The 23,647-nt window shown below is 49.9% G+C and overlaps 1 protein-coding gene across 2 annotated transcripts in view; it reads right to left on the bottom strand.

Annotated features, from left to right (window-relative positions):
* LOC144141069 (atlastin-2-like) overlaps positions 1-1,462 on the bottom strand; it is a 31,818-nt gene extending 30,356 nt beyond the window's left edge. For both annotated transcript variants that reach the window (XM_077672577.1, XM_077672578.1), the window contains exon 1: positions 1,327-1,462. The gene's annotated coding sequence lies outside the window, so the exon portion shown is untranslated. The remainder of the gene's footprint in view (positions 1-1,326) is intronic.
* Positions 1,463-23,647: the final 22,185 nt, after the last annotated feature.

Genomic DNA, 23,647 nt, shown 5'->3' with positions numbered 1-23,647 from the left:
CTTCTCGTCTCCCCGCGAATCAACCACCCGAGATCCAGCGCACACAAGGTACTCTTTGTGTACCGATTTGCGCGAACACAATCATATCACACCGACCTATAAAAACAAGCACCAGGTTCACAATCTGGAACGTAGACAGGCAAGCGCGAAAGTTATGCACAAACGATACGGAAATTCAGAGTACGTGGTTTGGGTGGACGCGGCCGTGTACTCAGGTCGCGATGCCATGCACATGGCGATAATCAGTCGACTGGGAAATTCCATTAGCTCCGGGTCGGTTCGCACGAGCTATCCGGAGGTGGGCGAAAGGCCGGCCTCTGCCTTGGCAATGACGGCCTCCGAAAAGATCAAATACGTCGTGAGCGACTCGAAGTCTCCTATTATAACTTCGGTAAACGGGCGCTTCTCCCCAAAGGAGTCTGCCATTTTCGGGATTGCACTCCACAGTACAGAGTGTTCCGGCAACATATATCTAATATGGGCATCATCACTTCGGCTTGGGCGGGAACGAATGCGGGGACGACGCTGATCGAGAATTTTCTAACCGAGATGGTAACGATCACAGCGCGCAGTTGCTTCGTCGTTCAGGCAGGGATCGGCTAGTGTCCTACAGGGACATCACTGATCGCTACAGGGTAGAGCGGGCCCGCTCCCCCAGCCCCTCATACACTCAGTAAATGGAAATCCTTGGCTTATAGACTTTGCCAACGAACTAGTACCCCAACCAGATTGCGTACAGGCGGTGTTTTGCCGTGCAATATTCGAACAAGTGCCACCGGCGTAGGTACAGGGTGGACCTAGCACGCATGATGTGGATCTGCCCACAGAACGCATGCCACAACATTAGGTTGTAACATTGTTATTCAAGAGCAACGGGAGGTAGAATTGCTCTGCTCCGAACCCGCACATGAAGACTGGGCCATTCTTGTGGCCGAAGGCGCTGTTACAACTCAAAGGCTCTTGGCCGACCTCTGAGATTCCTCGCTGTCACGCAATGAAGTTATTTCTTTTTCCCAGTCCCTCTCATGTGCCCCTCTCACGCAATGCTGTTCAAAAAGTACGCCGCGTACTTTTAGCGGATGTTTTCGGCGCCGAATGCAATGCGATACAATTGGAAAGGGCAAACATAATCAGATTTTTTAGTCTCCTGCCTGGGGCGCTTCCAGAAGCTCATCTAAAACTCAGTTTCGCGTATTAAAGCCTGCAGTGTCAGACACTTCCCGCAATAGGGGCCCTGGCAAAATCAATCAGTATGAACGGGGTGTTTATGCACGCCAACTATATGCAACAACACCTGCTCAAACTTTTGACGTGAGGCCTTCTTACCTTTGCAGTGGCGATGATTCAACTGTCAAGCAGGATATAAAGGGCTACAATAACCCTGTTATTTTAACCCGCGGGCCGCTGTTACTGGAGGAACGCTGCTCCTTAACGGGCCTTTTCTACACTCCCACTCACCGCGTGGATCACGTGAGTGGTTGCCAAACTACTTCGGTTTTCTTTTTTGGCCGGAAATCGCCCCGTGAGGGAGATGCACAAGCGTGCATAAGCCTCATTGCACAATAAAAATTAATCGAACGCCTTATCTCGCTCCTGCCACTTGACCGCACGTCACCGTATGTCACCGTTATCCGTCTCGGCGATGCATCGGCCCAAGATAGACCGCGGCCGCGGCGCTGAAAGACAAAAGGAGACCGGAATGACGGCGGTGAAAGCACTGCGTCTGCTTTTACGTGCAGGTTGCAAAGAGTCACGGGGCAGAAATTACTGATTTGAATTATTCTGGGGTTTAGAAAACCCAAGCTACACCTGGGCATGAGGCGCGCCATAGTGGAGGGCCCGGAAAACTTTTGGCCTCCTGGGGATCATTTAGGGGCGCCGAAGTTTTAACGCACGGTCGTTTTCTTTTTTCACCTCCATCAGAACGAGCGCCGTCTTCTCGTGAAAGTCTACATTTTTTTCCCGTGTACGTTTCAGTGTTCACAACAACCGCTACTTACTTTCAAAAGCAGAAAAACGGCCCCCGCGGCCTGGCCCGAACCCGCGTCTTTGGGCACAACACCTTAGCCACTGAGCAACCATGGCGGGGCTACAAGACATGACTGCTTTGTAAGTTTCATGAGCAGCAAAAGCTCTGAGTATGTATGTATGTATGTATGTATGTATGTATGTATGTATGTATGTATGTATGTATGTATGTATGTATGTATGTATGTATGTACATATGCATGCATGCGTGCATGCATGCATGTATGTATGTATGTACGTATGTATGCATGCATACATGCATGTATGTATGTACATATGTATGCATGCATGCATGCATGTATGTATGTATGTAGTATGTATGTTTGTATGTAGTATGTATGTATGCGTGCATGTACGTATGTATGTATGTATGTATGTATGTATGTATGTATGTATGTATGTATGTATGTATGTATGTATGTATGTATGTATGTATGTATGCATGCATGCATGCGTGCATGCATGTATGTATGTATGTATGTACGTATGTATGCATGCATACATGCATGTATGTATGTACATATGTATGCATGCATGCATGCATGTATGTATGGATGTAGTATGTATGTATGTATGTAGTATGTATGTATGTATGTATGTATGTATGTATGTATGTACGTATGGATGCACGCATGCATGCATGTATGTATGTATGTATGTATGTATGTATGTATAAGTGTGGCGAACCGAAAAAAATTACACCATCTTCCCGCAGGGAAACCCTGAGTAGTGTGCGAAGCAGCCATGGGGTCGACAGAAGTTCCCATTAGTTTTCAGTTCGTCGTTTTCGTTGATGTTCGGCTTCGCGTGCCTTCGTTGTATCAGTAGCTTCTTGACGTAGTTTGAATGACTGAAGGACACAAGGCGCGTTCGTTGCACATGCTCCCGTCTTCGTTTGTAGCGTAGTGGGAAGAGTGCGACGTACCTACCGTTGCGGCCAGAGAGTCGTGGGATCGAAACCGGGCGCCGCCTATTCCTTTTAAATGCAGAGCATTTCTTTAACTCACGATGTCACCCGGCGTTGTCGGCGTTGACGTGCCTCGGAGTCCACAACAGCCGTTCCAGGTGCGCCCTCTCCCCCACTCCTCCTTTCCCGCATCACGCTACCCTCCTCGCTCTCAACAACAGGTCCGCACCCCTCCCCCTGCACTATATGTAAAAATAATACTTACCGGCGCCTGGTCTCGATCCCACGACCCTGCGGGCGGAACGCAAGGTACATGGTGCTCTACCCACTGCGCCACAAAGCCGACACAGAATGGAAGGCTACGAACGCGCCTTATATCCTTGACTCATTCAAACTACGTCAAGAAGCTGCTCATACAACGCATTCACTACCTGTGGGCGGAACGCGAGGTACATGGTGCTCTTCCCACTGCCCCACAAAACCGACACAGAATGAAAGGCTACGAACGCGCCTTATATCCTTGACTCATTCAAACTACGTCAAGAAGCTGCTGATACAATGCATTCACTACCACCAACTCCCCAAACACTAAACTTTAACCCAATACACCCACCCCCTATGCGACGCATTTACTCGAGTCCCCCTTGCGGGGAGATGGGCCCTTTTTTATAGTGGACTGCGCTGACGACAGCCCAAACGCTGATGGCGCTGAAGAGAAGCGCATGCGCAGTAGAGTGCGGACGGCGGACAACGACAACGAGGGAGGGAGGGACACAGCTCGGAGCATGACACGCTTCGCATCTAAAAAATACCGGTTTAGTTACGGCTCGGGTTCAGGCGAAATCATTCAGTTCCGGTTTAGTTCCGGTTCGACAAAATCATGTACCGAACCGGTTCGCGAACTGGTTCGATGAGTTGAATTATCGCTGAACTGAAGAAAAATTTAGTAGTTTAAAACGACAGTCAAATCAAAATACAAACAAAAATTCGAAATGCTGTTGTTCCCCGAGGGCAGTGGCGCAATTGCAAAGTAAACTTTAAGCAATTACGAGATACTAGAAAAACAGACGAAGTGGCGACGATTTACCACCTACTGTCTCTCCGAGACTTTATGTTGTCCTAGCGACTATTCATAAAGCCACCGCCAAGAGATATGACGGTCGGATATATTTTCTGCCTTTTCCTTTTTTGTTGAACTCGCTATCACCGCTGTGGAATAGCCCATCACGCTGACCTTGAAGCCTTAAATTTAGGCCTGCATACTGGTGCATTAAAATACCAGCGCTTAATACCAATGGCGCACATCTTTTTTATTTGTAAAAAAACAGAAAAATCCTACAACAGGCACATAAATACTACCAATGAATTGGTCTTTTGGTCACACTGAATAATTTGTTAGCTGTCACCTTATCGTATGTTTTATCCACACTTTTGTTAAAAGTAAGCTTTAGTTAACGTTCAGTCACTGCATTATAGCTCTTACGACTGCAATTCTTTTTGCGATAGCTTTACCGGATGTGTGCATTACAATCAGTATGTCATCGTACCGCCTGATCCCCTGGCCATCTTTCCGTGTGCTACATTGCGGAATCTTATAACGGACTATGCTGTTACAAAACGAAAGGGAACTTTGACGCACTGAGCATGAGATGGGACTTTTTGGGTAGACGATATTTAATTTGTCCACAGAATTACTCCCCTCCAGAACGAGTAGCAGTAGAAGTAATGTAGCGAGTTCGGCAGTCAGCACAAGTGCACCTTCGAAAAAAAAGCAGACCTGAAAGGTACGGAACTGCAGAACAAGCAGAAAAGATGATCGCTGGGAGAATGGGGCAGTATGAGGTACCGGCCTACTTTTCTCCACGTTTCGTCTGCTTTATTATTGTTTCTGCTTCCAACACAAGGTCGAGGGCTGTAGTTTTCTTGCCGAGGGGTTAAGTGCGCACATTAACAGGTTTTCCTGACATATCTGTTGTTATTGGTTCTATAAAAACCGGAACTTGTTCACTAAACTGTCCTCAAAAACTGTCTTCGAAACTGACTTTCTTCGCATTGAAGAAACGTTTCGTTGTGAAAGGGAGGCAAAGAAAAGTGTAGAGCAATATCCACATTTTGGCGCTTTTTCTACTTATTCGGTTTTACTTACTTTTTGCGTAATATTTTAAAACAATGCCATTCGCCTTTTCTTTTGTGTTGTGTTCCGTGTAAACACATTTAAAAAAACTGGCGGATTTGATGACTCGTGCTTTATTTCTGCTCCGAGACACATCTTATGTTGGAGGCCGGCAGACGTATTTGAACCAGCTGGTGATATTAAACGGCTATCAAAATCTCGATACACGGACGTTCTCGATTTACATCTACTTCAGAAAAATGGTCCTGGGGAAGGGAGATCGAGGCCACGTGAGGTCAGCAGCAAACAGCTTAGCCACTGAGCACCTCCTGCGGTCACACTTGTCAAGTATTAACAATTTGCAGGTGTTGGACCTTTTAAACAAATTATGAAATACAAAAATTTTGCACACATCGGGTGTGGGCTTTCGCTGTTGCGCAGTGGAGCACTCCTGCGGCCTGATTGCTCAGATAAAGTCGCAGCTAGGTAAGGGCAAAGTCGTTTTATATACCCTGCAAGCTTCCGAGAATGACATTTCGTTTGGTCAGCTTGCACTAAGCTCGCGCTTCCAGCAGCAACAGGCCATTGCTACATTGGTGCTCACTCATTTCCGCTGTTGTTACATAGAGCGAGATAGTGTTCAATTGTCTGGAGGGGAAAGTGCGCCAGCGGGTACGAAGTTGATGGTACGTGAAGGAAAAAAGGCCTGAATTGCTTTGACTGTGCAATATCTACAACGGAGGGTCGAACCGTTTCGGCATGAACCGGTAACCATTATTTCGTTTTTCGGTTGGGTTCCGGTTAGGGTACAGCGTCCTCAAAAAATAACTGTTTGGGTACAGGTTCAGTTCCGGTTTTCGGTTCGGTTCGACCCTCTGATATTATTATATATCGATATATATATATTGCGAATCAGAAACTGGGAAATGAGGGGCTCGGTGAAATAGCACGGAACATAAGGGTTGGCAGTCACAAAAACCTCGAAATGCAAAGGGGAGGTTGTGGTTGGCCATAGAAACAGATGTAGAATTTTTTCAGTTAGAAAGAATGTGGTGAAAAAATTCCCGCCGGCTGGGATATGAACCCACGACCTCCATAAGGTCGTGGATTCGTGAAGGTCGTGGGTTCGAATCCCACCCGGCGGGCATTTTTTCACCGCTTTCTTTCTGACTCAAAAAATTCTACATCTGGTTCTATGACCCACCACAACCTCCCCATTGCTTTCCGAGGTTTTCTTGACTGCCAACCCTTATATATATATATATATATATATATATATATATATATATATATATATATATATATATATATATATATATATATATATATATATATATATATATATATATATATATATATATATATAATTGTAAGGATGTCCGTCGCCAGCGCAATTCACGAAGGAACAACCGGAGTATAGGCAGCACTGTCCACTCGCCATAGAGGGCACGTGCGGAAACAGTGGAGCATCATCATCGCAGTCAAGTGACAACAATACACGGCAGCCACATCGCGAACGCTTGGAAGGAAGAAGAAGCTGCTTCTCGCTTTTGCTCCCGGTCAACACGACAGAGCGTGCTCCTGCCTCCGTGAGCTGACTTTGGAGTCTCCCAGTCCTTCTGCCTTGGAATAAATCCTCCTTACAGTTTTTGGTGGAGTGTGCGGGTCCCTTCCCATCCTGGCCCCAGCTTCCCACCTCATCGGCCTTCCCGAAATCGTCGAGAGGGCGCGACCCGCGTCGGCAGACGTTTTTTTTTTTTTACCCTGGAGCTCTGCAATCTGACAATTCACCCTCCTACAATGCCTCGCGAAGATAACCCCCCACCTACGCCAACACCCATCGTCTGCTCTGGTGCGATCCATGAGCGGGATATTCCCAAGTACAACGGCACCGATGATCAGGACGTCGACTACTGGCTTGCCGTGTTTGAAGGGCTGAGAACTCACAACAATTGGGACAACCGCCTCAAGCTCAATAACGTGGAACTTTCTTTGACTGGGCTGGCGGAGAAATGGTTCCTGAACAACGCAGCCCGTCTTGAAACGTGGCCAGAATTTAAAGCCGACTTCCAAGCAGTATTTGGACCTCCCACTGTACAAAAATTCCGGTCGGAGCAGCGCTTGCGCAAACGTGCACAGAAAAGTGGTGAAAACTTCACGTCGTACATCGAGGACGTCGTAGATCTGTGCAGGAGGATCGACAGCGCCATGCCCGAAACGGACAAGATCAATAATATCCTGAAAGGCATCGAAAACGATGCCTTCAAAATGCTCCTCGCGAAAAACCCTTAAACTGTGGCAGAGCTCGTTGCCATTTGCCAGAGTTTCGACGAGCTGCGTAGGCAGCGGGCTCTAACTCGGCGACCCGTCGCACAAGATCAGTTTATATCCAGCTTGGCTGCTGACGACAGTGACGGTACATTGTTTGAGCGAATGCAGCAGTTCGTGCGTGAGGAGGTGGCTCGTCAGTTGTCTAATCCCCAACGTTCCGGAGTGTAAATCTTCCCTCAGCCATGACCTCCGGACCATTGTCGAACAACAAGTTGCTCCGTTCCTTCCAACTGCACTGCAGTCGACTCCTGTGGTTGTCGCTCCCGTGCCCTATTCCGATGCTACGCCGACAGCCCCAGTCACCACAACTCTGGCTTATACCGATTCCATACCCTCCATGCCTATGGCCACTCCACCGACCTTTCTTGACGCTGTCCAACGATGAACTTATGCTGAAGTCGCAGCCAGATACACACATACAGACTTCAGCGATGACGCCCTCGATTGTCTTTCTCCAGCCCCGCCTACCTGTACGCCCCCCGGCAGTCTCTGGTCCGCAGCTAACTAACCCTTGGAGGACGCTGGACAATCGTCCAATTTACTTTTCCTGCAGGGCTACTGGCCACGTGGCGAGCTGTTGCCGCCGCAGTATGACAACTGGACGCAACCCTCCCACGGCTTATTCCTACGCCCCATCACAACTCATTCAGGAGGGCGCCGCTTATTCGCCAGTGACATCTATGCCCTCCGAAAGCCGTGACTTCGCCAGCCGCCGATCTTCGTCTCCGCGACGACGCTCGCTGTCTCCCATGCGTCGTCGTCCTGCCCCAACGCAAGCGGAAAACTTGGCGCCGCAGTTGCGGAGGCAAGAACTGCGTCGTCGTCGATCTGCCCAACACTTCCTCCCTCTCCCACAAACATCATTAGTATTGTCATAGATGGCGCCGAAATATTAGCCCTTGTGGACACTGGACCCGTCGTTTCTGTCATGGACGCCAAACTCTGCCGCCGCTTGAAGAAGGTCACGACGCCGCACCTTGGGTTCTTATTGCGGACTGCTACGGCTCATCCAATAGATTCACTTGGCGTGTGCACTGCTCGTGCCGTTATTCGAGACGTCATATACGTTATTCAGTTCGTTGTCCTGCCTTCGTGCTCCCGCGATGTAATACTGGAGTGGGACTTCCTTTCCCAACATGGAGCTGTATTTGACTGTGGCCGTGCCGAAGTAGAGCTTTTCCCGTACATGGATTCTACCGCTGATGACCCGCCCGCTTCTTCTGCCGTAAAACTGGTTCTCGCGGGAGAAGTTAGCATTCCTCCTCATTCCGCCGTCCTTGCTTCTTTGTTGTGCCCCTCTCTGTCCAATGCGACAGTACTCTTTACGCCTTCTAACCTATTCTGCCAGCGACGAAATCTTCCGCTTCCTTTCTCCCTGCTTCCAACAGCCAAGCTACACTTCTCCTTTCTAACTACGGCTCATGTCCCTGCACCTTGCAACGCCGCGAGTGCGTCGGCCACGTCGAGACCATAGCTTCCGTTGTCGCTGTGGATTTTCCGGGCGATTTACCAACCCTTGACGTCAGTGGACTCAGCGCTCCTGCAGCAGCGACACCCCTACCGTCTGCAGATGTCTTTATTCGCGCCGTTGTTGATAAGCTTTCGTCGTCCGAACGAGACCAACTTCGTGCACTGCTGCAGCGATTTCGGACGTCTTTTGATTCTGTCCACACTGGCCTGGGCGTACCACCACTGTTGAACCAACCATCGACACCGGGAGTTACGCACCCTTACGACAACGTCCCTACCGTGTTTTTTCTACTGAATGCCGCATAATTGACGAACAAGTCGAGGAAATGCTCCACCGTGGTGTGATTCGACCATCCACGAGTCCATAGGCATCACCGGTAGTGCTTGTGAAGAAGAAGGACGGTTCTATTCGGTTTTGCGTCGATTACCGACGGCTCAACAAGAGAGCCCGCAAAGACGTATATCCTTTGCCACGAATCGATGACGTCCTCGATTGTCTCCAAGGCGCAGTTTTTTTCTTCAATTGACTGACGCTGAGGTTATTGGCAGGTCCCCATGACAGAGGCTGATCGTGCAAAAACGGCCTTTGTTACTCCAGATGGCCTCTATGAGTTTAACGTTATGCCGTTTGGCCTCTGCAATGTACCTGCAACCTTCGAGCGGATGATGGACAACATTCTCCGTGGACTCAAATGGCAGACGGGCCTTTGTTACCCGGATGATATTGTGGTCTTTTCTCCAGATTTGTCAACGTATCTCATTCGACTTGAGCAAATTTTGAGAGCTTAACTACCGCAGGACTACAGCTAAACCTCAAGAAGTGCCGTTTTGCTGCCCGACAGCTTACCATCCTCGGCCAGGTTGCCTCTAAAGCTGGTGTCCTGCCGGATCCTGCCAAGTTGCGTGCTGTGGCAGAGTTCCCGAAGCCGACATTAGTGAAGGCCTTTCACAGCTTCATTGGGCTTTGTTCGTAATTTGGCCGCTTCGCACGGAGCATTGCATCCCTCATCGCGCCACTGACACAGCTCCTCAGCAAGGAAGGCAGTATCTCTGGGTGGTCAACGGCTTGCGACTACGCTTTTACTAAACTGGGTCACCTCCTCACATCTCCGCCAATCCTGCGCCATTTCGATTCTGACGCCCCTACCGAGATTCACACCGATCCGAGCGGAGTCGGTTTGAGGGCAGTTCTCGCACAACGGAAGGCAGGTTATGACGAGTATGTGGTCACCTACGCAAGTCGTACGCTCACAAAAGCCGAGACCAACTATTTTGTGACAGAGAAAGAATGCTAGCTGTTGTTTGGGCGCGTGCAAAGTTCCGTCCGTACCTCTACGGCCGCCCTGTCGAGGTTGTTACGGGCCACCACTCGCTTTGCTGGCTGTCCTCACTCAAAGATCCGTCCGGTCGCCTAGCACGCTGGGCTTTGCGACTTGAGGAATATGATATTCGCGTTACCTATCGGTCAGGCCGTAAGCACCATGACGCTAATGCCCTTTCTCGCTCTCCGTTGCCGCAGGAAACTGAGCGACTCTCGACTACCGATTGTTACCTCTCACCACTGGAGATACACTTCATGTCATCCGAGCAAAAGAAAGATGCCTGGATTTCCTCCATCGTAAAAATCCTGTCAGGGTCATCGGCGAAAGGTGCATAATCTCGATATATATATATATATATATATATATATATATATATATATATATATATATATATATATATATATATATATATATTGCGAATGAGAATAGGAAATGAGAAGCTCGATGAAAATAAGACACAAATAAAGTTTAGCCGTCAAGAAAACCTCGGAAAGCAAAGGGGTGGATATGGTACGTCATTGAAAGAGATAAATAATTTTGAAAATAAAGAAAGTGGAGAGAAAATACCCGCGAGGTAGGAACCGAACTTACGACCTGCAGAATACCAGCTTGGTGCGATAACCACTACGCTACAGGCGGGGCTATTTTTCCCCTCCACTTTCTGGGCTATTTATGTCAATGTAATTTTTTCCAGTACTTGGGGGTGGTAGCCAGCGCCACACCGACTTCTCGGGGTGAAGGGGACCTTCTTTTTAACCCCCAGGTCACGGGCCGGCCTAACCATCCACCGCCGGCGTCGGCGGCGGCGTCGGCGTCCGCAGTGCTCCTCTATATTTAAAAAAGAAACAGCATCCGGCGCCAGGTTTCGATCCGAGGACTTTGCGGCCGCAGCGCGACGCTCTACCGACCAAGCCACGGACGCGACGCTGATATTAGTGTTACTGACGGCCTTATATCTTTAACGCATTCAAACTACGTCGTCAGCGGCGTGCGTTGGCGACTCAGCGGCGTTATAGCGGCTTGATAACTGCGTGGTGTACACGTGATACTACAAACCCGATGGAAGAGATGGAAGAGAAGGCGGCGAGGCGGTGGGCTGCGGGGGCCGAGCGCAAGCGCCGCAAGCGGGCCGACAACCGTGCATTCGCACTTTCACATTCTCCCCCTCGGGGAAATGCGGGGGAATTTTTTTAACCCCCAGGTCACGGGCCGGCCTCTCTAGCATCCACCGTGGTCCCGCGTAATTCGCGCCAACAGCGCCAAATCCTCCCCTAGTGGTACGTGGCGTCTGAAAAACGTTGCATTTATCGTCATGGCAACGAGTGGTGAGGGGGAAAGGAGGTTGGTGACGTCGCGGACACTGATGACGTCATTTTTTCCGCGGCAGCCGGTCCGGGCCGCCACGCGCCGGCCGCAGCAACCGATGCCACGGCCGGGCTGAGGGAGCGGCGGGCGCGCACTTTCATGAAAGTGCGCGTTCGCCGCTTCTCCAGTCTGGCCGTGCCGACGCTCGCCCAACTTCCGCGCCTGCCGCTGCTCATGGGCTGCTCGGCAATGGCACCAGGCGCGAAAGTTGGACGAGCGGCGGCGATGCCTCGGAATGGCCGCCGCCCGTCGTTTGGTATGTGTGTGCAGTAACGTGTTTAACAATTGAACGAAGAAAACATGTTGTTATAGTATGTTTTCTGGTGTCGAATTGTTGTCTTTGTGGCGATAATAATTGGAGCGTTACACAAACATTCTTTTCGCTTTTCTTCTATTCAAAATTCTTATGAAGACATCTTTGATTCGAAGTCATGAAAACACATGCACTACACAAAATATAATGCACGTACATTTTATGTACACTCTGTTGGACTCTGAACAAAATTATGACATGCAAATTTAGGCATGCAACAATGCAGAATAAGAAAAAAACGTGCAAGATGCACATTTAGGTACACAAGAATTGATTACGCAAGAATAACTTCGAAAGTTCTAATCACTATACATATTTTATTTTTCGCGCACACCTCGGCGGGAGAAGGAAAGAAATTGAAAGTTCCACTCAATTTATACTTATTTCTTGGGCTCGCCTCGAGGCGGGAATGTTCTTTAGACTTTCAAAAAATTCGTTTCAGTTCAGAGACACAGTAAACGGGAACCTATAATTTAAAAGAAAGCACGCACAGGTATGCTTCAACGCCTGCCTTTTGGGCCAGTTAACGCAAACTCTGAAAAGAAGCGTTGACCCGACCATACACTTCCGAGAAATCTTGTTCACACCAACAAAATGCAGCGAGAAAAAACTGTTGCAACACGATAACCGCACTATTGACCACTCATTGATAGATTATATCTGCGTACAAAAATAATGCGCAAACACGTCGTATAATACAGAACGCAATCGCAACACAAATCGAGCGCACCCGTCTTTTCTTTTAATGGCGCGTGAACAGTCTGATTATGAGGGGGAGGAGGACGCGCACAAAAAAAGTTTTCCTGTATTGTAAGCCGCATGTACCGAGCTCATTACTTGCATATATCGGCTAGGTTGTCACACGATACTCCCTAGCTCGTGTCTGGGCAGCGCCTCTTATCTCATCCTGTCCGATATCGATCCTAATTAATTTAGAACTATGGAACAGCAAAGCCACTCGCGATAAGATTACATGGCGCGGGCGCGCAGGTTAGATTGAACAGCAAAGCCGGCAATGCTACCCTTTTTTTTTATGAGCGAAACGCTTGCAATGGCAGCTGCAGACAACGCATGTATTTCGGCTTGGCCTTCCACTGCTCCCTGTGCAAACTGACTGGCATTGAACACCGCGGTTGTACGTCAGATTTTTTGGAGCTCTGAAGCAACGTTTGGAAGCAGTTTTGACGCAAATATCCGTTTTGGAGCAAGATGGCACCGGAAAAATTGGTTAGGGCACGCCACCACGCGCCAACAATCGCCGTGGTAATAGGTACGCAGTCAATGACAAGAAGCGCGTACAGTTGAGCTTGCCTTCTTTGTGAGCAGGTGCAGCGTGATAACTTTGGAAGGGTTGAGGTGATTCACCACAGGAAACGTCCAATGAAGTCTCGAACCGTCCTCGACTTGGGGCCCCACTCAAGGCTCAAACCCACTGCACGAAACAACAACAAAAAATACATCGATAAGAATCCTGAATCGACGTTCAAGCAGTTACTAAGGCAATCGCAAAACGGCAATGCCGCCTCAAATTCACCTTAAGAGCAAGAGTCTCCGCGCCGAATGCGTGTTTACTTCTATTAAAACTTTGTGTACCTGCAAGGCTGGGATATATTTGCACATTAGTTTCCACTCCAAGACGACTGACATGTCTCATTAACTTCACGTTACATGTGCGAAGTGAAAATAGAAGACTGCAATCAGTCGGCTTCTAAGGAATTCACTATAACTTGTACAAAGCTAATTTGCTTACCTGTCATTTTTGGAGAAGACGAGAAACTTGGCCGTGCTGTTTCGCCCTGTGTTGCTGCACCACAGAGCTGCGCAGGACTGGTGACGCTCCTTCCCCCGCGGCCCCATATTTAGAATACATTCGTATATATTTTATAATGCAGCGAAACTTTCAGACCGTGGAGGCGTTTAGGCAACCCGCGCAGCGCTTCGCACGCCGGCTCGCTTACACACGCACCGAACTGGCCCACCGTGCGCGCCCAGAGAAAAAAAAAATATATATTGGTGCCGGTGAGCTGTTGCGCATGCGTGAGGAGGCGCGGAAGCATGCGTGGTGTGGAAAGAAAGAAACGATGAGATGCCGGGAGGATATGGTACGTCATTGAAAGAGATAAAGAATTTTGGAAATAAAGAAAGTGGAGAAAAAATGCCCGCCAGGTGGGAACCGAACCCACGACCTCAAGAACACCGGTCTGGTGCGACAACCACTACGCTACCGGCGGGGCTACTTTTCCACCGCGAAGGCAACGTTTTCAAAGGCACGCTCAAAAAACTTTCGAAACTCTTCAAACAACTTATTTTTTGAAATAATGGTAAAATTAATAAAATCACAGTCTCTATTGAGTTACCCCCCAAATAATAACATTGTTCGTAACTACAACCTTGGCCTGCGGAATAGCAGGCACAACCGATTCGGCAAAAATACGCTTTACTTCTTTTTTTGTTAGTTTTAAAACAGCCTGTTTTTATTTTCCACTTATATAATTGAACACTATTCTTCGCGTTTTTGTGGCACTTTGTTTAAATTTGCGGTCACTAAAACGTTTCAATCCAAGCCAATGATGAAACTAAGGCGAGCGCGATGTATAATGACGACCCATGACGACACAGACGACCTTGATGTGAGCCGCATAGATGCTAGCGCCAGATTCCTCTCTAGTGTATACTGTAATAAACTCAATGATTTAGACAGCCAAGGAACCGAGGGGATCCAGCGACAAAGGCCGAAGAAGCTCGAGCAGCCGAAGAAGCAGGGGCAGCCAGAACTGAACACGATCACGCTGGGCATGCTGCGCGCTTGATGCGTGTTGATTGTCCGTGGGGATTGTCCTGCTTGAGCTTGGATTTCGGCCTGAGCCTTAATTCCTTGACCCGGACCTCTCTTCTTCGTTACAATCACCTCCTCGTGACAAGGAGCCATCCTTGCGACTTCATGGCGAGGGCGAGACGATGGGCGCGTGGTAGGGCTTTAAACGGTTGGCGTCGCCAGTCTCGCGGCCACGGCGACGAAGATCGTCAGATGGTGTGAGCGGCTCCACGAGGTGGCTTACTGGTGATGCGCGCTCTTTGATGGGATACGGGCCATGCTATCTGGCGAGGAACTTAGAAGACAGGCCAGGCGGTGTAAGCGGTATCCATTGCCAAACAAGGGATCCAGGGGGAAAGGCGGCGGAGATGACCCACCGAGGTCATGTTGGTTCTTTTGGCGACTTTGTTCACTGGACGTGAAGGAACGAGCTAACTGGCGACATGATTAAGCGTGTCGCACTATCTCGGAGACGGGCTTGCTTTACGAGGCATCGGAGCTGTATAGGAGGATGGCGGCTATGGTGCATGAGGGCTCGGGTCCGTAAATAAGGAAAAGGGGAAAAAACCCTGTGGTGGTTTGCGTTGCGGTATTATACGCGAAAGTAACCAATGGAAGCACCACGTCCCAGTTAGAGTGGTCGGATGATATGTACATGGCATGCATTTCACCAAGCGTGCGATTGAATAGTTCCGTCAAACCATTTGTCTGCGGGTGGTACGCAGTACACGTTCGGTGTACAATCTTGTATTCACTAAGGAGAGCTTCCAGAACTTCGGAGAGAAAGACTCGTCCTCTGTCGCTGAGAAGCTCCTTGGGAGAACCATGACGTAGGATGAAGTGATGAAGAAGGAGCAGGGCGACGTCACGTGCCGTAGCGCTTGTAAGCGCGGACGTTTCCGCGTAACGCGTAAGATGGCCTACGGCGACGATAATCCACCTGTTCCCAGAAGGCATGATTGGTAACAGTCCGTAAAGGTCAATTCCAACGCGGTCAAAGGGGCGGGATGGGCACGGTAGAGGTTGAAAGTCAGCTTGAGGCTTGGAATGGGGTAGCGGATGTACTTGCGGACAAAACTAAACATTCCCTTCCAGTAATACCTCTGACGTTGCCTAGCGTAAGTTTTCAAGACGCCAGCTTGGGTGGATTGGGGGTCAGCGTGGAAAGCTGCACATCTTTCGGCTCGCAGATGGCGTGGTATTACGAGCAGCCATTTCCTACGTTGAACATACAGTTCCGACGGTATAGAAGAAGAAGACCCGACGCACAGTGAAATGAGCTCCTTGCCGTCGTAGTGCTCGAGGTTGGGAGGTGGCCGCCGGGGCAGTAAGGTACGTTATAATAGAAGAGACTCAAGGGTCTTGTTGCTGGTGAAGGGTCAGGTCAGCAAGCGTGAGCGCAGAGACAATGGACACCGGTGAATCGGGGCACGTCGTTAAACTTGGCAGAGGCGAGCGAGAGAGGGAATCGGTGTCAGAGTGTTTGCGCCCTGATATGTTAACGACGCGAAGGTCGTATTCTTGAATACGTAGGGCCCAACGTGCAAGTCGTCCCGTGGGGTCTTTGAGAGACGACAACCAAAATATCGCGTGGTGTTCGGTGACAACGTCAAATGTGCGGCCGTATAAGTAAGGCCGGAATTTTCCCAAGGCCCAAAGAATGGCCAAGCACTCTTTTTAGATGCGACTGCATCTCATTCACTCGCCTTGTCCCTCCATACGGCGTTGTTGTGGTCCGTCCACACCCCTCCCCCATTCTCCTCACCGCGCGAGTTGCGCTCTCCGCCGCTCACTCCCTCTCCTCTCCGATAGCGAACTATCTCTCGCGAGGGGCATTGTATTGGATTCGATTGGGTTGGCTTGGATTGGATTGGCTTGGCTTGGTTTGGATTGGATTTGATTGTATTAGATTTGGATTGGATTGGATTAAAGGGGATTGTGTTGGATTGTGTTGCGTCACAGCCGCGCCATGTTGCGTCAGAGCCGCGGTCGTTCCAGCACCGGCGTTCCGATTTCCATCGATGCGTTCAATGGAGCCTAACAATTCTGCTGACCAACCCCACCTTCCCCCCACAACATCACTCGGTGGCAGTGGGCCAGTCTAGCACGGGTGAGCACTGCGCGGTCTCCATCGGCAGTGGCAGCGTTACGGTCAGGTCACGACCGTGTACCTCGCACCCAACCTCTCACGTGCTCAAATCGAAGAGTACGTGCACAACGCGTTGGAGGAGTCCCACTACAGCGTCAACTGGACCACACCGTTCCTCTTGGCCGGAGACTTCAACATGGACGTGCGCAGGTACGATTGGTTCGTGCGTCACATGGCGGTCAAGTACTTGCTGGAGTGCATGACTAGTGCCCCAACTTCGATACGGGGCATGTGCATAGAATTTATATTCGCTGCAAATTGCACGGTGGTCCCGTTACTTCACCATCAACTACCCGTACACTTCAGCGAGCACAAGGCCATCATCGTTAACGTTACGCCGCGTGTTAAATAAAGAATACATCACGCGCGTTCCTCACACGTTTCACGCAATTAGAGAATCAACTCAACGGAAACACCAAGGGAACCCTCAAGATGAGTCGCATCTCCACAGGGTTCCCCTCGCGGGAAGGTGGGGTAATTTTTCCGTTACGAAATAATTGAACTCCGCTTTCGTGAGGGTCCGGCTGGCATACCCAACAACGTATTTCGGGTAGCCAGACTTTCGCTGTGCGAGAACAGCACCGAGGCCGACACCACTGACGCCCGTTTGCACTTCCGTTGGGGCGCTGGGGTCATAGTGGCGCAAAATGGGTGGTGATGTGAACAAGCACCGTAAAGCAGAAAAAGCCTCGTAACAGTCTGGCGACCACGAAGTGATTCCATTGTCGCTGCCGAGTAGTCTTGTTAGGGGCGCAATGATGGAAGCGAAATTTCGGACAAACCGACGGAAATAAGATCAGAGGCCAATGAAGCTGCGGAGGGCCTTGAGTGACGTCGGCTTGGGAAACTCCGCGACTGCCTGCAGCTTGTTTGGGTCAGGTAGAACACCCTTCTTGGACACCACATGGCCTAAGATTGTCCATTTGCGGGCCCCGAAGCGACACTTTTTCAAGTTTAGTTGAAGTCCAGCGGCCGTCAGGCAGGGCATAATTTTTTTAGGCCGGATGAGGTTTGTCTCGACATCTGGAGGAAACATGACAACATCGTCTAAGTAACAGAGACACGTTTTCCACTTGATACCTCTTAAGTTGTTGTCCAACATCCGTTCAAATGTTGCGGGCGCGTGCCAAAGGCCACATGGCATTTACATTAACCTCAAAGGGTGTTTTCGGTCGGTCAGATTCGGCCATCGCAACCTGCCAATAGCCGTATCGCAAATATAATGAAGAGAAAAATTCCGCACCGTGTAGACAGTCAAGGGCACCGTCAATGCGAGGCAATGGGTATACATCTTTGCGGGTAACCTTGTTAAGCCTCCGATAGTGAACGCAAAAAGGGATGGAGCCGTCTTTTTTAGTGACGGGCACTACCGGCGATGACCACGGGCTTTGCGACGGTCGGATAACACCTCGCCGAAGCATGTCTTCCACTTGCTCACCAATGACGGGGCGTTCAGATGGTGATACTCGATATGGACGCTGGCGCAAACGTGACTGTGCGCCAGTGTCGATGTGATGGGCGACAGTTGACGTATGGCGCAAGGCAGTTTGGTTTGAGTCAAAGGAATAATGGAAGGGGCTTAGCAGTGCGAGCAATTATGTTCGCTGCGTTAAGGTCAAGCTGCTGTCCAATGAAGAGGCCAAAGCGTCGGCTGGTAGCGGATGGGCATGGGAGGACGGAGTGGTGAGAGCGTTGATGTCCAGGGCAGATGTACTTTCGTCATCGTCGAAGTAGAGAATGGAGGGCATGGGTTCAATATTACCGAGGGATTCGCCGGGCAGCTAACTGAAAGGGCAGGGGGTCGGATTCGCAATCCACATTAACGTGCAGCCAGACTGGAGCTCCAAAACGGCGAAAGGAAGGGGTAGGTTTTTCCGGAGCAGGAATACTTCGGAAAGAGTAAACAAAACAGTGTCATCAGAGGTACAGTAGCAAGACAGAGGTACAAGAATAGAGCTGTACGGCTGGATAGGAGCGTCTTCGGAGATGATGATTTTGTCGCTGGAAGAGGACGAACCGGAAAAATCGCCCAAAGTCTCATCATATTGAGCAGTTAACTCGACCTCGGCACCGGCACAAGCGATGATCGGGTGATGGCGAGACAGGAAATCTCAGCCCAGGCTAATGTCGTGGGAACACGAGGCCAGGACGACCAGCTCAATGAGGTAAATGGCATCTTGAATAACTACTCGCGCTGTACACGTCGCAAAGGTTCGACTTGTTCAGCGCTCGCGGTACGAAGCGAAAGGCCTGTCAGTGGTGTGGTAACTTTTTTCACTGATCACAGAAATAGCGGCTCCTGTATCTACGAGGGCGACTCTGCGTATACCGTCAATTGTTACGTCGATGACATTTCTTGGGGGCAATCGAGGTCTTGTGCATTTCGACGGGTGCGCAGTTCGTCCCTCGTGAACTGCGGACGTTAGTTTCCCTCTTGGACATCTTCGGGGCGGCGACGCATGGGCGACAGTGAGCGGCGGCGTGGTGACTGTGAACGGCGGTTGGTGGCAACGGCGCGAGTGGACGGCAACTAATCAGGAGTTGGACCAGGATCTGCGCCACGACGAAGCAGCGGCGGCTCATAGATCAACATGGGATGGGGTGAGTAAACAGCGGCACGAAGTGTGTCGGGACGACATTGTGGCACACGGCGGCCCGGTATGCGGCAGGCGAAGCAGATAGGCCGGATGTTAGGTGTTCGCCAAGGAGTGGCGACTGGCAGCGTCATCTGATAATGGGGCGGCTATAACGTTGGCCCCACACGACGAATTGCGGAGAACTGGCGTCGAGCTCGGGCCGCTAATTGAGCGTAAGTGAGCCGTGCGGTGTCTTGAGCAGAAAGTTCAGATGTCGGAAGCGCTTCGGCGATTTGCTCCTTAATAACAGTTTATAGAGGAGGAGCTAGAGATAATGGCGTCTCGTGAACGTGGGGCACGCAGGAAATTGGGCGCGCCACCTCTTCACGCACAAAATCTTGTATTTTTGCCCAAAGGGAAGGGTTTTCCGAAGAGACAGCAAGGCCCGACACGGTATTCACTGGTCCCAAAGATTAACGGGCCACGAACCGGCGCCTGCACAGTTCGTCGTAGCTCTGGCATAGACTTATAACTTGACTCCGCATGGTCGGATCTTTCGCAATGAGCATCTGAAAAGCACCGTCGTCGATGCCTTTCAAGATGTGCCGGATCTTCTCGGCGTCAGTCATTGCGGGGTCGACCCGCCTACACAAGTCAACGACGTCTTCGATGTAGCTGTGGAAATTTTCTCCCAGCTGCTAAGCTCGTCCGCAAAGGCGCTCTTCGGCGAGAATTTTTCGCACGGCATGGTGATCAAAGGCTTCTAAAAAGGGCGTTTTGAAGTCAGTCCAGGTATGAATGCCTGTCTTGTTCTTGTTGTACCACAGCTCTGCGACCTTCTCGAGGGGAAACATTAGTCCCATCTTCCCGAAGGGAACGCTGAGTAGATGCGGAGCAACTCGGGGTTCCTTTGTGTTCGTACAACTTCATCGCAAGAACGGAGTGAAGTGGAGTCAACCGCAGCAAGCGCTGAACTGAACGCGCGCAGCGCGCTACCCGATTTACATTCAAGGTTGAAGGAGAAGAGACGAGAGGAGGAGAGATGCGCAAGCGCCGAGCATTCGCGCCGACGAAGCTCAGGGTCCGCCGCTCGCGTCAAGCGTTTGCGCTTAGCGTCGCGTGCCCTTCGCTGCGCAGCTTTCTCTTGGGTGGTGCTGACGCTCGCTGGCGCCAACCCACTAACTGACGGGACTGTTGCTTCCATCACACTTTATCGGAATAACGGAGTGAAGTAGAGTCAACCGCAGCAAGCGCTTAACTGAACGCGAGCAGCGCTCTACCCGATTTACACTCAACGTTGAAGGAGAGGAGACAAGAGGAGAGATATGCGCAAGCGCCGAGCATGCGCCACGAAAGCAGAAGCGAGAACGCGGGAGAAGCGAAAGCAAAGTGGACGCAGCTGGTACGAGACGCAGCTGGTACGACAGTATCGCGCAACTGTGGCAGAGAGGGAAAGAGGAGAGTTGCTCATTCACAGTGTGAGTGCGGACGCCGACGTGGGACATGCCCAGACTATAAGATGCTCCGCATCTAAAAATCACGTTGTTGAGCTTCGTCGGGTCGTCCCATCTGTTGTAGTTGCTGACGCACTCGTATGGCGAAAGCCAATCGTCAGCGTCATAGTCTCCAGTGCCGGAGAACTTGGCAGGATCCCGCTACCAGAGCGCGCCAGAGCAGATCACAGGCGAGGGCATCGGCTGCGGTTGAGTGGCATTGTCGCTACCGGGCATGGTTGGGGTTGGAAGCCACCGATTTCAACGTTCCAGGGTGATGACAGCTGAGCTCGAACCCGCACACTCCACCGAAGTGTAGTGGGGTTTATTTAGACAGCCAATGAACCGAGGCGATCAAGCGATGGAGGCTGAAGAAGCTCGAGCAGCCGAAGAAGCAGGGGCAGCCAGAACTGAACACGATCATGCTGCGCATGCTGCGCGGTTGATGCGTGGGGATTGTCTGGGGAGATTGTCCTGCTTCAGCTTGGATTTCAGCCTGAGCTTTAATCCCTTGACCCGGACTTCTCTTCGTAGTTTATATATATATATATATATATATATATATATATATATATATATAAATAAGGTGAGTAGAGACAGGGACACACGAGAAAGACGTAGAAAATATAAAAAGGTTTACTGACGTTTCAGGAAGAGGACTCTAAAGAAAGGAAGTCATCTTCCTCAAACGTCAGTAAACCTATTTATATTTTCTACGTCTTTCTCGTGTGTCTCTGTCTCTACTAACCTTATTTTTTTCGTGCTCTGTGTGAGTTTTTATCTTTCCAGACTATATATATATATATATATATATATATATATATATATATATATATATATATATATATATATATTTAAGACAGAAATAAGGGTTGGCCGTAAAATAAACCTCGGAAAGCAAAGGGGACGATGTGGTAGTAATTGAAACAGATAAAGAATTTGGAAATAAAGAAACTGGGGAAAAAATGCCCGCCAGGTGGGATCCGAACCCACGACCTTTCTCTCTTATGTATATATGCATATATATGAGAGAAATAAGGGTATGCAGTCTAGAAAACTTCGGAAAGCACAGGCGATGAAATGGTAGCTCACGGAAACAGATAAAGAATTTGTAAAGAAAGTGAAGAAAAATGCCCGCCAGGTAAGATCCGAACCCACGACCTCCAGGATACCGGTCTGGTGTGATAACCACTACGCTACCGACGGGGCTATTTTCCCCTCCACTTTCTGGGGTATTTATGTCAATGTAATTTTTTCCTGTGCTCGCGGGTGGTAGCGAGCGCCACTCCGACTTCTCGGGGTGAAGGCGACCTTCTTTTTAACCCCCGAGCCGTGCCCCGAGTGTCTACGACATGTCGAGAGTGGTCGACCAGCGTTGAACCCTGTTAAGCTTCCTATGGCACCAAGACTGCCAGAACAGAGGCCCTAGCAATGCATGTAGCGTATCAGAACAGGAAATGAGGGGCTCGTTGAAATAAGACAGAAAAAAGGGTTGGAAGTCAAGAAAACCTCGGAAAGCAAGGCGACCTATCGCTTTCTAAGGGAAAATGCCCGCCAGGTTGGATCCGAACCCACGACCTCCAGAATACCGGTCTGGTGCGATAACCACAAGGCTACCAGCGGGGCTATTTTTCTCCTCCACTTTCTGGGGTAATTATTTATACGTAATTTTTTTTTTGCTGTGCTCACGGGTGGTAGCCAGCGCAACTCCGACTTTCTTTCCAAATTCTTTACCTGTTTTCATGACCTACCATTTCCTCCCCTTTGCTTTCCGAGGTTTTCTTCACTGGCAGCCCTTATTTCTGTCTTATTTCAACGAGCCCCTCATTTCCTATTCTGATTCGCTATGTATATATTTATATATATTATATGGAGTACCTAAACATTTATTCTACAGAGAAACGTCTTCACTACTACATATTTCTGTTAAACGCTGAACAGAAAACAGAATGGCTGGGTTTTACACATAAGGCTGACTAGAGCAAATCGCCGAAAGTCTTCTACAGCTTTGCCCCTTTATTTTTGAATCTCGGGGGATACCAAATGTCCGAAACTGAAAAAAAGATCAATTGGCGACTTTTTAGAAATTCAGATTTTAGTTACGTAACAGGTAGACAAATTCTGGCGCAGCTTGCACTAATGTTGCAAGTCTATAAAACAACCGAGCTGGGGGTCGACCTAGCTTCTGCCCACACTGACAGCGGATCCTAGGAAAGAGGGAGCAGCTGAACCCGAACAGCGCAAAGCCGTTTTGGACGGCACTGTAAAGCGCAGAGCATTGATATATGAGCGCAGTTTTATTGAGTAACAATCATGGTCGTCTTCCGACGGCACGGCCGCGTAGGGCAAATCCTTTTGTAGCGCGTCCTAGCTTTGGTAGACCTCCACGTCTTTGTCAGCTGATCCGGTTGCCGTCTCCATGTTTAGACCTGGAAGGAATGGCGTGACAGATTCGTCGCCATCGTCTTGGGCGCAGCGGGCACGCATCGCTGAGGTCGCTACACGACGAAAACGACTATGGCGGGAGCTCCTCATGTGCCGTAAGACCACGCCTAAACCTGGACGTCGCCGGGCGGTCGCCGAGAGGCGCGCGCTCAAGTGCGGTGGGTGTTCTTTTTTTGCTAAAGCCAATGAGTGAAGTTCCTGTCCGGCCCCTCTCCCCGGGAACACCGGGCGGACAACGCGATGCAGGCGCTCAAGTGTACTTGGGGTTTTTGTCTACGCCGGACGGATTTGTGTCGGCCTAAAGAGCCCTGCCGTTAAAG

The sequence above is a fragment of the Haemaphysalis longicornis genome, unplaced genomic scaffold, assembly GCF_048455015.1.
Source record: "Haemaphysalis longicornis isolate Haplotype H1 unplaced genomic scaffold, Haemaphysalis longicornis Haplotype H1 scaffold_6, whole genome shotgun sequence".
NCBI lineage: Eukaryota > Metazoa > Arthropoda > Arachnida > Ixodida > Ixodidae > Haemaphysalis > Haemaphysalis longicornis.
Note: the sequence above shows the minus strand (reverse complement) of the source record. Positions and strands in the feature narration are given on the sequence as shown.